Here is a 15,917-nt window from a genome sequence, read left to right on the forward strand (position 1 = left end):
TCCTCTTTCAGTACAGGAGCACTTTGTGACTTCTGCATCCCATTACTTGTCTAGCCGCTCTATACGCCGTATCTCGGCACTCTGTGAAGACCCAGTCATTTAACACAAGCAGCTGAGTCGCCAAGTAGTATTTAGAGATATCTAGAATCGCCAGTCCGCCCTCACATACCCCTCTCTGGAGCTTAGAGAGTGCTTTTCGCAGTGTCCCTCCTTGCCACAGCAAAGTACGGACTTCACATTCATTTTTATGGGAGAACTCCTGTGGGACTCTATGGGACATATTTTGAAGCACATAGCTCAACCATTGGAGTATCGTCATTTTATATAATACCGCTCTACCCATAAGGGAGAGCGGTAGTGCCCTCTCAGTCTCACCCAACTGTGGGAGGAGGTTTTTGCTCAAGAGTTCCTTAGGGTCTCTAGTTACATGAATCCCTAGGTATTGAAAACTCCCTGTCACATGAGGTGCAATCCAGGATAGGAGGGATCCTCACGTTATCACACACCAGCGGGAAGACCCGCGACTTTGACCAGTTAATGCGATATTCTAAGTAGCTTCCAAAAAGGTTAAAGATATACAGAACCCTATTGATGGAAAGGGTGAGATTGGACAGATATAGTATAATTTAATCGGCATATAATGATATATACTCATACCAATCCCCATCACACCTCACTCACATCAGTAACGGGTCCTGCTGGATCTAGGCGGCAAGTGCTTCAAGGGCTAGGGTAATATATCAAGGGGGCGAAGGGGCAGTGCTGCCTTGTGCATTTCGCATGGGAAAGATCAGGGAAACCGCTCTATTAACTCACACCCTTGCCAATGGTTTCTGATAAAGAAGCCAGAACTAGCCACAAAACTTTGGGTCCAAGCCAAGTCGCGCCAGCACAGAAAAAAATAGCTCCACTCAATACTATCAAACGCCATTCTGGCATCTAATGACATTCCCACAGCCGGGTACGTTCCTGGACATCCAGTTTCAGGCATCACACCAAATAATCTGCCTAGATTCAAATGAGTGCTCCTATAGGCCATAAAGCCCGATTGGCCCGGGTGTATAATAGAGGTTATGACTGTACGTAATCTAGATGCCAATATTTTTGCCAGCACCTTAACTTCTACATTTAGCAAGGATATAGGCCTATGTGAGCTACATTCTGTTGGTGGTTTGTCCTTTTTATGGATGACTACTATTGTGGCAGTCCGCTAGTCTTGTGGTAAACATTCCTCCTCCTCCTGGTTAGTTTTAAATGTGAAAAATAAAAAATAAAAATGAGAGGGCTAGTATGAGTAGGGACAACACATACACTATCTATAGGATTGTTGTGAAAGAAGAAAGTAAACTCCAGGGATGTGGAATTCCTATAGCTCGACGCCCGGGACATATTGTTTGGGGTCAAGGGCAACAAGTTTCCATGTGTATTTTGTCCTTGGGGCAAGTAGGCCCCACCCCCTGCAGCACACACCCTTTGGCTGCCAGTTTACAGTACCACATTATGGATCAGGGAAAGGCTTTGCCTGCAGTTAAGGTAATATTTGTGTCCATGTTTTAATGCTGTTTAACCCCTTGCGTGCGGGTTTATTTCTCCCGCTGTGCGGGAGAAATAAACGGCGTTCGGGAACACAACGTCTCCCGGCCGTCGTGCGCACACGCCCACCGTAATGCACGATGGCCGGGAGACGTCGTGCGCACGCAAGGGGTTAAACTTGTATTTAAGGTTCATTAATGCAAAACTTTATTATTAGGGTGAGTGATCTAAGTACATGTTGTAAGTTCAGACTGTACTACTGACAGTGGATCCAGTATAAAAATGTGTACACACGTTTTCAATATTTAGCAATATGAGGCTATGCATACTGCTCCCAGAATGCTCTCTGATTAGATGCAAATATATGCAGAAGCATGAAAGCAAGATTGATTATTCTTTGCTTTCAAAATAAAATGTTCACAAAAAATAAATGCAAAAACATTTCGCTAAACTACTGTAACATTTTAGGTAGCGTTTTTCTGCAGCATCATTTAGTAAAATGTGTTGATGTATGCTAGTGTTTCCCAAAAATATTCATAATGGAAAATCAGTGTAACCAGTTTTAATAAGATTATGGGAAACAAAAATAAACAAGCATTGGTAAAGCCAATAGGTCTGAAATTGTTGGTCAGCCGTTTGTCAATGCGTGACTTGGTTTGGCATGTTTTTTGTAAAACCTTATTGGTGTGGGAGCTACCGGGCCCTCATTAAAACAAACATTGGCAAAAGCAAAAATTGTTTTGGTCTCAAAAAGCACACATTGCAAAAATAGTTCCTGGCACTGAACAAAACGACTATGTGTTGATTATGCTCCTTGTGAAATAACAAAATGCGGTCACTCACAGTAAAGTTAGCCGACAGAGAGAGAGAGAGACCGAATTTTAATAAACACAAAATGTCATGGTTAACACCAGACCTAATCAGGGGCTCAATTATTAAATAAAGCCTCAAAGGTGCACTCATCCAAATTTTAAAATGCTTCTGCGGGCGCCCTCTTGCCGTGAAAATAGGAAGCTCCAAGCCCATTCAGAAGTCCAGGCCCCTCTTCCATACCGACACCAAGGGTGGCGTCAGCGCCTTCCTTGCCTTGGCAATGTCTCTCTTCGCCAACGTGAACCCCAACAACATAAGGTGGCGTTTATAAATATTGCCCCCAATCACTTCCATGACATGTAATAGCACTAACTTAGGCGACTGGGGCAGATCCCAGCCCAGCACCTCTAGAGGCAAGTCACCACCCCTCTTCAGAACAGTGCCAAGGAAAGACAGTGCCAGACCGTATGCATCAGGGTCCCCTCCTTCCGCTCACATCTAAGGCATACCGGGGAGGCCACCAGACCCGCCCTCCACAACCGGACTCACGTAAAATAAACCTGATGAAGATATTTAAACTGGATAAGACGTAGGCATACCGCAATGGCCACCGCCCGCGGAGAGGCCAGGGCCTCCATCCAGTCCTCTTATCAAGCGAGCCAACATCCCCCTCCCAGGCCTCTCTAAGCTTCTGCAATGTGGGGGAGCTGTGAGTTACCAGGGACTGATAAATCTTAGATATTTTGTGGTCCTGACGATCCCCCATAAATACCTTGGCTTCCACCGGGCTGAACTCCGCCAGTGACTCCAGGCCCACCAGACTAGGGGAGAGGGCGTGTCAAAACTGGAGGCATTTGTAGAATTGGGATTTAGGCATTTGAAATTTGTTTTGAAGGTCTTGAAAAGATTTGAGGATTAGCCCCCTCATGACATCCCCCAGGGTAGAGATACCGATATTGTCCCAGCCGCAAAACCCTGATAAGAGTAGCTAGTTGTGGCAAGCAGCCATTATTCCACAGGATCAGCGTGTTCCACCACCCCATCCGCCAGAAGGCCTGTCGCCAAATTTGGAAAACCACCTGGGTTGCTGAAGGCAGGGATGTACGTACCGGTGCCGAGTATAGAATCATGTGAAGGGAGAGATCCCCCATAAAGCGTCGCTCAACAGCATAGGCGGGGTCTTCTCTACCCCCATACTACCACTCACTTAGGACGAGTAGATGGGAGGCCATGTAATAGGATAAAATATCAGAGGTCACCAAGCCCCCACAATACGTAGAGAGGAAACATGTCCGTAAAGTAACTCTTACTGCACCTCCTGCCCATAAAAATTGGCCCAAGGCTGCATTAACCTGCCTAAACCATCTAGGGGGAATCGGGTAGGGATGATTCTTCAGCAGGTACAGTAAGCGGGGAAGCGCGACCATCTTGAAGATGGCCGATCGACCACAGACAGACAGCGGCATGCAAGACCATATTGTCAGATCCTCCCAAACACGTTCCCAGACTAGAGCCAGGTTCCTCTCCCAAGCCACTGTGGGTGAGTCCGATAGGAATACTCCAAGATACTTCACCCCACCAGTAACAACCTGAACCGACGCGGCCCAGGCGCCCACACCCAATGTGCCCCCCAGAAGCCATAACGTAGATTTGCTTGGATTCAGATAGAGGCCAGATGATTCCCCAAAGATCTGCATAATACGAAGCAGCCGTGGGCCAGTCTGCTCAATGTCTGTGAGAAAAAATAACACATCGTCGGCATATAATGCATTACGATCTGACAATCCGTGCCCACTCAAAGCCTGTCACCTGCGCATCTATGCGCAACCAGGCAGCCAATGGTTCAACCGCCAATGCAAACAAGTATGGAGACAACGGGCAGCCCTGCAGGGTACCCCGCCCAAGGGAGAAGGTGGAGGAAGTAGAGCCAGCAACCCGTACCGACGCAGTAAGATCAGTGTAGAGCAGGGACAAGTAGGACAAAAAGCGCGGTCCGAGATTTAATCTACGTAGCAGAGCGAATACATACACCCAACTAAGGGAATCGAATGACCGGTCCATGTCAGCGAGCAAGAGCGCTGCCTGGTCACTACGCCTCCGAATGGCCGCAATAGCTACCTGTGCGCGGCGTATATTATGTCGGGTCGCACTCTGGGGCATGAACCCGGATTGATCGAGGTGAACCAAGGTAGAAATGTGGACCTGCAAGCGGTTGGCCAAGGCTTTTGGCTTCTACATTTAGAAGCGAGATGGGATGGTACGAAGCATGCTGGTCTCGGGGTCTGCCTGGTTTATGGAACACCACCACCTCCGCATGTCTCCAATCCCGAGGAAGACAACCCCGCTCACAGGACACCTCCACCACTTTAAGGTAATGGGGTCCTAGATGCAGAAAGAATTTCTTAAAGAACTCACAGGGGAACCCATTGGGTCCCGGCGCCTTACCCGAGTTGAGGTCTCCCAGGGCTGCACCCAATTCCTCCTCCGCGAGTGGGAGATCAAGCTCCGCACTCGCCTCATCAGACAGAGCCTGAGGCAGGAGGTCGTCCAGGAACCGGCCTATCTCATCCTCGTGGAGACATTCTTTGGGGGCATACAGCTCCGCAAAATATGTAGAAAAGCTTTCCGCGATATTCAAGGAGTCTGTGAGAGGCTGTCCATCCAGGCCCACTATCCCGGGGAGGGGCTGAAACAACTCCTGGCAGAGCCTGTGAAGCATCTTGCTAGATTTATCCCCCCATTGATAGAACCTGCTGCATGTTGCCAGCCCGGCAAGGCGGGTCTCATCCATGAGAAGGGCTGCATAGTTCTGTTGCGTCAGCAGCAGCTGTTGCCGTATTTGATGACCCCCCACGCCTCGAGTACGATGCTTGAGATCCACAATATGCGCCTCTGCTTGGAGCACAGCCTCCCTCCGTGTCCTACGGGATGCCGTGTAAAAGGAAATGTCTACTCCCTGCAGGGTGGGCTTCATTACCTCCCATAGAGGTTCGGCCACCAAAACCGACCCCACATTAAGCATCAAATATTGATCGAGCGCGGTCTCCAGGCACGCCCTGTAGCCTGCCTTCTGCAGGTTCCACAGCGACAGGTGCCAGCGGAAGTGCCGTTTTGCCCAGCCCATCTGTAACGTAAGAGTAATCGGCGAGTGATCAGAAAGACCCCTCGGAGGTATATCCACTTTCACCACCCTAGCCGCAACCGCCTGAGGCACAAACAGATAATCATGGAGAGTAGGAATTGTGAACCGCAGAGAGATATGTATAGCCCCAGGCCTGTCCATGCATCCGGCACCAGGGGTCCACCCAGTCAAGCCCAGATACTAACGAGAAACGTTTCGTAGCTTGGCTAGCAACCACACCATCCCTGGGCTGCCAGCTATCCAAGGCCACATCCAATACGTAATTCCAGTCCCCCCATCACGGACAGGCCATCTGGCATATCCGCCCATAGTGCCTTGAGCCGCTCAACTAGTCCCCATGAAAGCGGAGGGGGGCATAGACAAATCCAAACACCACTGGTTCCTCTCTGACCGTGCCCCGCAGAAACAGATAGTGCCCAGGGTGTCTTCCCACGTCTTAATATGTGTGTATAGGACTCGGGAGGTGAATCAAAATCACCACCCCCCATGACCCCCGTGCAAACCCGGAATGAAACACCTGTGCGTAGCCATAATGCTGAAGGCAGAGCGCCTTCGAGCCCATAAGATGTGTTTCCTGTAGCATGAGTATGTCGGCATGGGCCCTCTTAGCATGGTGGAGGACAGCCTCCCGCGTGATTTTATCGAGGGCTCCCCTGACATTCCAGCTTACCACCTTGAGAGTCTCAGGGGATACTCGGGCGCCATCAAGTGGATCGGCCATGGAGGACCCTGATGGAGTAGACGGGTGTAAAGGAGAATATGTGGTGCGAGCCTAGGGGCCTAACAATACAGCAACGAAGTGCGACTTGATGACAAAAACATAAGCAACCCCAAAAAACAAAAACACCCTATACTTCAACAATGATGAAGCATCTGTTGCGGCGAGTGCCGCCCGCGGACCCCAATAGGGAGTCCCGGCACACCTCGACCAATGGATCCCCAAAGTACAGCCCAAAATTGGCAGGCACCCTCTCCGCTGGAAGCCCAGCAGAGAAGCCGGCCTTCACGTGAACACCTCTGATCCAAACAACATTGTCTAAGTTACCAGAGACTGCAAACACTCCCTCTGATTAGGAGCCGATGTAGTCTACCGGGATACCGATACGGCCTGGGAGGATGCACTGCAGGAGCGGGATCGGCTGCTTACGAGCTGCCTCACTGGAAGAAGAGTCGGAGTCCCGCCGAGGCGGTGTATGAGGACGCAGCCGTACCGTCTCATCCGCCCACTGAAACACCTCTTCCGGCGAGTCGAAGAAATGGGTCCGGGATCGATACGCCACCCGCAGCCGGGCCAGGGCGTATGAAAGGTTGAGATCCCGAAGTCGAGCCTTGGCCGCTAAAATGGACTGTCTCCGTTGTTGGACCACCTTCGTGTAGTCGAGAAAGATCAAAATGCGTGCATTATCAAAAAGCAAACGTTCTTTGTCCCTGATCTGCTTAAGAATAACATCACGGTCATGGTAGTTCAGCAACTTTGCGATGACTGACCTTGGACAGGCCCCAGGCGGTGGTTTTTGCATAAGGGCCCTATGAGCACGCTCTATCACGAAACAGCGGGACAGGGACTCCGGGGGAAGTCAACTCTCCAGTCATTGAGTAAGGAACCACTCCATGTCCCCCACCAACATCCCTCCGGAAAGCCAACAAAGCGGAGGTTATTATGCCTGGCCCAACCCTCTGCATCCTCCACGCGTGTCGCCAGGCCCGGTGGGTTGTCTCAAGGGTGGCCATCCGATTCTGCAGAATGGCGACTTTGTCCTCCACCCCAGAGATCCGCGATTCTGTCTCCGTGATGCAGCCCACAGCATTCCGCAAGCTTTGGTGGAGGAGCATAACATCAGAGCCGACCGCCCAGATTTTAGCATCAAGGACATCTCTAGACTGTGTAATAGCGGCCATGAGCGCAGCATTGTCCGGTATGTCAGACCCAGTTCCCTGCGCCCCTCCAGGCGCCGCCGCAGCGGCCCCAGTGCCTGTGTATTTGTCGAGCGTGCTCTGTTTGGCCGAGCCACCACCCGTCTTGTCCCTCGTCGTAGTGTCCACTGGGCCCTCCAAACGCCAGACCACCCAGCACCAGCCTGTCCGGTCGCAGCTCCCAAGAATCACAGGCCCACCGGCGTAGGTATAAGGAGACGCGCGGCGGGGAGGACCCCGGGGGACGTGCAGGAGGCGGCACATGGATGTCGAAAGCAATCCCTCAGTGCAGAGGGGCCGTTCCGCCTCAGACAGGCCCCCCACTGTCTCCACAATAATAATGGCACAAGGGCCGGGGTCCAGCGGGTCACCCTCTCTCTCCACAGGGCCCACGATATGTCTGCCTTCCTCTCAACAGGGCACTAGGCCACAGCAAAGGGGCCCCCACCAGCTGCAGTCCACACTGCCTCCTCGCGCAACCCAATATGGCCGCCGGAGCGAGAGCACAGCACCACCGGAGGAGGAGAGGCAGACCGAGAGCAGCCCTCCAGGCGTCTAGCAGCGCAGGAGCACAGGCCCAACCCCCGTCTCAGGGCAGTCAGGCAGCCACCGGGCGCGCCACCCAGCACTCCCCTCACTCGGCGCCTCCCGCGGCTTGATAATACCGCCGACTGCTCACTTATGTGTCTCCCAGCGGCCCCACTCAAGCCGCCGATAATCCTGCCATCATCTCCGCAAGAGAATGGAGGGGAAGGGGGGGGCAGCCTCGCGCCAGACTCGCACCGCAGACGTCCAGAGGCCGCCACCACCACCCGACCCCCCTCACCTTGTTAGCCGCCGCTGCAAGTCAGCTTTCACCGGCTCGGCCGATCCTCCGGAGCCCCCTGGACGCTGCTCCCCATGTGCCAGCTGCCGCTTCAGGCTATGGCTCTGTTCCACGTCTCCCAGGCCGCCACCTCCACGGCTCACCTCGCTGAGATGCGGGGCCAGAACGGGTATCGCACACAGCTCAGAGCACGCCCCAACAGAGACACGATCCAAAGGTACAAAAAGGATCGGAGGGAAGGATAATTTAAGGATAAATGCTTAGGCTGGACGGAGCTCGCCTAGCACACATCCACCATCTTGGCTGCCAGGCCACGCCCCCGAGTTGCTTGGTTTTGATCGTGTTTTTTCATGTGGCTTCCAGATGAAGGCAGCTCGCTCGGCGAAACGCGCATCGATACTTTGAAGAATCAGCGCCACATCGATGTTTTTGCATGTATGTGTGTTTCTTATCTGTAGTAGAGTGGCTTCTCTTTTTGTGTGTATGTACTGTTTTTTGACATGTATTGTATTAACATGAACATTTCCATGCACAGTGTGTTTTAACAAGATTTACTAAACAAACTAGAAAGTGAGATTATTATTATTACGATTCAATCTCTGGATCTAGTAATTAACACACTGGTTTGTGATTAGTTAATGGTATTTGAATTATTGTTTATGTAACCTTTTTTTTTTTTTTAATTAATCTTTTTATTAATTTCAATAACAAACTTACATACATGTTCCATACAATCTTCCAAATTATTTCGCTTATCACATTACAGTTACCTAGGAGGGAATAGTCACACTCACAGCATTTCCATATTTCTTTCTCTGTTATGTTGCATTTCCAGTTCCACTGATGGGGAGATACATAGATTTCCGCGGTACACATTCCATTTACCCCATTTCCTATCCCATTTTTTGGGACACCCACGTGACTTAAAGACCTCGGTCTCTGCAATCATGCACCTATCGAATTCTTTCATCCACATTCGGGGGAAAGGTGTCTCTGTCGCCCCCCACCTTCTTGCAATTTCTCGCTTGACCAGGGTGTAGCCTAATGTGGCCATTTGTTGCTCTACCTCTGTAAGGTCTGTTGGGGCCCAAATATTAAGGAATCCTAGTTGTGGAGTAAGCTGTGTTTCTTTCCCCAGGGCACTCTGGATATGTGTCGTTTCTCCTCCCATAGTTGCCTTAGCCCGGGGCACTCCTAGATTATGTGATAAAAGGTAGCCGGTCATTGGCAGCCTTTAAGGCAGAGCGCGTCCGGTCTTGCCCCCATCTTTACCAGGGTAGCTCCTGTCATGTAAAACCTGTGTAGGATTCGGAGTTGTATCAATCTAAATCAGAAGTTGATCGCTGCTTCTTTGGGGGACATTAATGTCGATTGCCAGTCGTCATCGTCAATGGGCCCCACGTCTCCCTGCCATTGCTCTCTAAGTTTGTGGAATGTGTCTGGTAGATTATTGCAGAGCTTTCTATAGGTTAGCGATATAGCTTTTGACTGGAGCGGTCCATCTAGAAGCCTATCCTCTAGCGGCGATGATTCTGGTATGTCTGTGAGATCTGGTAGGGCCGTGGTGAGGGCATGTCTTACTTGTATATATCTGAAGATTTCCCTTTGGTTCAAATCATATTTTTCTCTCAATTCTGCGAACCCGAGGAGTGATCCTCTTTTAATCAAATCCCGACTGTGGAAATCCCTATAATATCCCACTTATCAAATTCAGGTTGGTTACATAGGAGCCCTAGTCTCTGGGTATCCCATAGTGGCGTAGCTTTCGTTATTATATTGGACCATCCCAGTTGGGAGTTTGCCTGGTGCCATATTGTGACCGTGTGTGAAGTGGGCCCAAAATACCCTTTCCTACTAGTTTTGGAGTATAGTGCCCCCAAGTATCCGGACTGTCCCGTTTTATATCTGTCCAATAAATAGGCCGGGTCTACCGGGGAGTGGTACATCCAGTGGTTTATTACTACTAATTGCGATGCCCAATAGTACAGTCGAAGGTCAGGTAGGGCAATATCCCCATCATACCACCCCTTCGTTAGTTTTTTCATTGCTATACGTGGATTTCCCCCATCCCATAGTAGTGTCCGGATTTCACTTTCCACTCCCGAGATGTATGAGTCTGGAACCCGATGCGGGCAATTCTGCAGGATGTACAGAAAGCATGGGAGAGCTAACATTTTAAAAAGAGCCGCCCGGCCAACTAATGAAAGAGATAGGGACCACCAATGCTTTACATCCGCTCGCAGCCTGGCCAGCGGTGGTATCAAATTGTGTTCATGAAAAAGGGTGGGATCTGAGGTAATATATATTCCCAGGTATCGGAATCTCTCTGTGGCTATTTCCACACTGCATCCTTTGAGAAGTCGTGGGACTGGACCCCGGAGTACGAACAGCACCGACTTACTCCAATTAATGGCGTACCCGGAATACTTCCCGAAATTTGTAAAGATGTTTAACACCCCATGGATAGACTTGTATGGAGAAGCAAGGTACAACAGGATATCGTCTGCATAGAGCGATATACGGTCGTCGTGGTCCTCTGCCCATTTTAAGCCTCTTATCATTACATCCCTCCGCACCCACGCGGCCAGCGGTTCCAACATGAGGGCAAATATCAGCAGTGATAGGGGGCATCCCTGCAGAGTGCCCCTTCGGAGCGTGAATGTTCGCGATGTGCAGTTGTTAACTCGCACTTGGCCTTTTATGTCCGTATATAGCAACTGCAGCCATCCCATAAATTTCGCACCAAAGCCCATCTTTTTCAAGACTTCAAACAGGTATTGCCACTCAATAGAATCAAAAGCCGCAGTTGCGTCTAAGGACAGCACTACTGCATCCTCTTCCAGGTATTCTCGCCTAGCAAGGACGTTGTGAAGGCGTCGGATGTTAAGTGTCGTATTTCTCCTGGGCATAAATCCAGACTGATCTGGGTGAACCAAGGAGGAAATTATCCCGACCAAACGCTAGGATCTTAGCCTCTATGAGTAGTATGAGTTAGAAAGTTGTCAACCCGGGAGGAGCTTTTATGCGTATTGGAGAAGTAGGTGTATTGGGCTTCGTCGGGTTGTAGTGTAAGCCATATGTCCGTCAAACCCATGGCTGTAGTAAATTCATCCATTAACACAATTGGTCTCGCCCCCTCCCGCCGTGGGTGTCTGTCCGTTAGATCATTCATAGTCAGGTTAATGTCTCCTCCCAGAATCAGTGGGGCAGGCGGAAGGTCTATTAGTATCTTGCTTAGGTCTGCCAGAGCCTCCTTGCCCAATGCTGGTGGTATGTATACCGAAATGACATTTAGTGCATGCCCCTCCCATTGTGCTTCCAGGACTGCAAACCTACCCCCCCGGATCCACCCACTTATGCTTCACTATGAGTGCTAGGTTCTTTTTTGCAATTATACATGTCCCCCTAGATCCAGAAGTGTAGTCCGCATGTACCAGGAGTGTGTACTCCCACCTTGTTAATGCCTTGCTCTTGTTCCCCACCATGTGCATCTCCTGTAATAGCACCACATCCGGGGAGTGGCGTTTTAGGTAATGTTGGACTATACCTCGTTTGATTCTGTCACCCCTCCCATTCACATTTCAGGTAAGCACCAAAAGAGACTTTTCCATTTCATCACCCATCATCTGTACGTATACCCAGCAAGTAACAATATGTTAAGATTACCCCACATTCATCAATTGGAACCTGCAGCAGCAGTGTACCATGAGCCCGTGGTGGCAGGCGTGTTTTCACTCTACTTTCAGTCCAAAGTATACTTGACCCCTCCATGCAACTGCTATCCGTTGCAGAACGTGTATGTGACTGCATGTGAACGATGATTTGAATAAAGCAACAAACTGTGGAACACCCAACTCCCCACCCCCTACGCCCTCCCCGTCTCCCTCCCTGCCTCCCTGCTCAGCGGACCCCAAACTACCCGCCTCCCCAACTGAGCAGAGTGCTTTATCCTGGTAACTAGTACTTGCGTGGGGGGTGAAAGTCTAACTGTGTTCCTTGGATGCCCTCCATATGTAGAATAACAGTAGCAGCAATTATCCCCTCTGGGGGCGTTTGGAGCGTGGCAGAGCACAAGGCTTCTCTATCCTAGTGTTGAGTCTTGGATCTTCACCTGCTCAGGGAGAGTTTTCCTTCAGGTCTGATCATGGTTCATGCGATCTTGGAGTGTTAGTCAGATTCCATTCAGTCCCCATTTTTGGTTGGAACCAGTAGATCATAGTCTTTGCTGGTCATTTAGTCGGTGCTGCTGCTGGATTCTTGGTCTGCCGGGTCTCGTCGCAGTGCGCCACCCCTCCATCCAATCACGGGTTTCCTCGGGTGTAGTAAAGAACCAAGTCTTGCCCTCCGCTTCGACTCTAAGTTTCGCCGGGAAGAGCATTGCATATTTGAGTTCTCTGGTACGCAGCTCTTTCTTGACTTCTAAAAAGCTGCGTCTTTGTTTGGTCACTGCCGCTGTGTAGTCCGGGTAGAGCGTGACTGTATAATTCTCCAAACGGAAAGGCGGGGCTATTCTGGCTGCCTGCAAAATGGCGTCTCTAGCTAGAAAGTTAAAAAAAGCGTGCCAGTATTGGTCTGGGGGGCACCCGGTCGTGGTCTCCCCCCCGGTACACGGAGAGCTTTTTCTACGGAGAAGAAGCTAGACAGCCCACGTGGTTGCAACTGGCTCTTGATGAGGTCCTCCACAAATAGGTCGAGAGCAGACACGCCTGCATTTTCTGGTACACCAATAATGCGAATATTATTGTGCCGTGAACCACCTTCCTGGTCGTCCAGTTTAGCCAGAATGAGCTTATTGTCCGCTTCCCGATGACGTACTTGGCGCTGTAGTGTGGTCGTATCTGTGGACAGTGTCTTTGTGGTAGATTCAACTTCCGTCAGTCTCTGTGAGAGTTTGGAGAAGTCTGCCCGTATTAGGGATATGTCCGTGGAGATCGTGCCGATAGATGACTGGACTTGCTGCAGGGTGGCCATAATGTCTGTCAACGTGACTGTTTCTGGGTCTTGAGGTGCGGGAACCTCTGCCCGAGCCGCATTAGTTTGTGGCTTTTTGCCCTGATCTTTAGTGTATGCGTATTTATCCAGTTTTCCGGGTGCTACGCCTCTCTGTCCCCGTCCTCCCATCTTACTCTGCTTGTGAATGGTTCCACCAGGCCCACGGGGGGAGGGGGCGGAGGGGCATGGGCAGTAGTCGCCGCTGCCTGCCGCGTTGTATGTTAGCACGCGCGGCCTTTCGGTTTTCTCACTCTCACCCCCCCGCTGCCCTGGGCCAAGGCTGTCGTGGTGTGCGGTAGGCTTCTGGTCGCAGCGGCGATATGTGGCGCTTAATGTTCCCAGGGCGCTTGGTGCCTCGTAGAAGTCTCAGACCTATGGGCCAGTTATGCTGATTGTCCCGCCAGTAGGGCTTGTGTTGATGTGGTCTAGTGCTTGCCCAGGGCCCTCCAGGAGTAGTGTCTGTTCAGCCACTGACCTTAGTGCTATGGTACATATGGAGTGTTCCCTGGGAACGGGTAACTATTGGGGCCTATCTTAACTGGAGGAGTTGCGCAAAATATCCCCCTTATAGCAATGCGTCGCCTCCCAGCGCTCCTTTACCTTGTTTTCTGGCACAGTGGCGAGCCCTCTATGTCCCCGCTGTCGGTTGCGGGGTGCCTGGTTACGTCCCTGGAGAGTACCGGACCCTTGAGCAAGCTGCCGTATTCTTAGCCGCAGTCGTCCGCTGCTCTAGGGCTCATCAGGCTCGTCTGTCGGGCGGTCCCGCCCTGAAGCCTCGGGTATTCGCCACCTTATTTACTGGCCTCCTCTGCTTGTAATAGGGCCACTCTTCGGCCTGTCCTCACAGCCTTCGAGCGTGGTGTCTCCGGCGCTCGGGCTCAGCTCTCTCCTGTGCGCCGTCTCTGCTGATCCTCCCACGGCCGCAAGCAGAAGGCGCACGCAACACCCCGGCTTTGACCTGGGGTGTGGGCCTGCCTGCGCTGCTCCGCGTTTTCAGCCCCAAGCAGTCGCAGGGAGGTCTGGAGCTTCTCAGTTTGCTCCGCCGGCGCTCCGATTTAGTCTCTGCCTTTTGAGGATGTGTGGCTGCCGGATTAGTGTGCAGATGTACGGGGAAGGCTCCCTCGGTCATGGAGCTTTCCTAGGCTGCGACCATCTCGCTTGGCTGCTAGCCATGCCCCCTTCAGCCACTTTTTAACTATTAAAATAAATCGATATATATATATATATATATATATATATATATATATATATTTTTTTTATCTATGTGTTACATTGAGTTGATCTTTATATCAATATTTTTATGAAGGTCTGTCATCATTGGTCTTTGACCTACATGCTGCCAAGCAAATCTGCGCATATTTTACTGCTGCTGGGGTTGTCGGCCTAATCTGCTCACCGCTGCGCTAAGGCACTCGCCTTCGGCACGATCCCCGGTCCACCACGGTAATTACGTACCAATTGAGTGGAGGGACGTGACTCCGCCCCTGATCCTCCCACACCTGGCTTGCGTAGTCAGCTGACACAGCCACTCTACATTAGTGGCATGTGTGAGTGGACGCGTGCAGTGGGTGCGCCGCTGGTGCACCAAAGGCGCGCAAAGGGCAAGCCCGTAGGCGCCCGTCCGCGGCCTGGGGCCACCCACTATGCCCGTTTAAAACCTACACAGACCGTGAGGTATTCTAGCAGCGCCCTCCGTATTATGGAGAGGTCTCTGGCCAGAGCCTGCTATCACTCGGTACAGTTAGGAGAAGGGACTACAAACTTTTCGTCTAGGTTCAAACCCTGCATTATTACATTCCAGCAGAACCACCTGAAGTATGCCCTCATAAACTGTAGATCCCTTGTCAAACACAAAACTGAGATTTATGACTACCTCACGGACCATCAGCCTGATACCTTGTTCCTCACTGAAACATTGCTCAGTGAGGACTCCGCCCCCGACATTTTAGAAGCACTTCCAAATAACGATGGCATGGTCAGACAAGACCGCATTTTAAAACGCGGAGGAGGAATAGCCTTAATTTTCCACCTATCCCTCAAATGTACGCTATATAAAGTCTTATTAGGGAGCTCAGAGGCAGCTCAATTTAGTTTAAGGAGAGCAAACAAGACTAGGATGAATGGTCTCCTAATTTATCGCCCACCAGAGCCGCTAAACGATTTTACGGCTAGTCTTATGGACCTGGCCACCCAGCTGAACCTTAAAAACACTAATCTTCTGGTCTTGTGTGATCTTAACCTACACCTAGAGGATCAACTCAAAAAGGAGGAACAAACTGTACGCAAGGAACTTGCGAGCATACAATTAAAACTCGAATCAGTAGCACCCACACACTGTGCAGGCCACCTATTAGACCCCATTTTCTCGAACTATGTGGGCCTGGTGGTGGAACAACCGACTCCTGTTCCTTGGTCCGACCACCACCTCATAGAATTTCGTATACTTCTACCTAAATCTGGCACTACAAAAAATACTCATTTTAATGGTTCCCGCAGGAATTGGTCCAAGTTTAACAGTGAAAATATTTCCAGGGCACTTCATAAAACCCCACCATTACTCAATAGTGACGTTAATCTGGCTAACACTTTGATTACTGAGTGGATGACGGAAGCACTAGATGAAATGGCCCCTTGGACCTCCAAGACCCCTAAGCGAGGGTCTAAATCAGCCCCTTGGTTCAACAAAGAACTCAGTGC

At 50.7% G+C, this 15,917-nt stretch overlaps 1 long non-coding RNA gene across 1 annotated transcript in view; it reads right to left on the bottom strand.

Annotated features, from left to right (window-relative positions):
- Positions 1–15,917, bottom strand: part of LOC146839124 (uncharacterized) — a 129,083-nt gene that overhangs the window by 61,253 nt on the left and 51,913 nt on the right. The gene's annotated exons all lie outside the window — the stretch shown is intronic.

This window comes from Triturus cristatus, chromosome 4_2 (assembly GCF_964204655.1).
Source record: "Triturus cristatus chromosome 4_2, aTriCri1.1, whole genome shotgun sequence".
Lineage (NCBI taxonomy): Eukaryota > Metazoa > Chordata > Amphibia > Caudata > Salamandridae > Triturus > Triturus cristatus.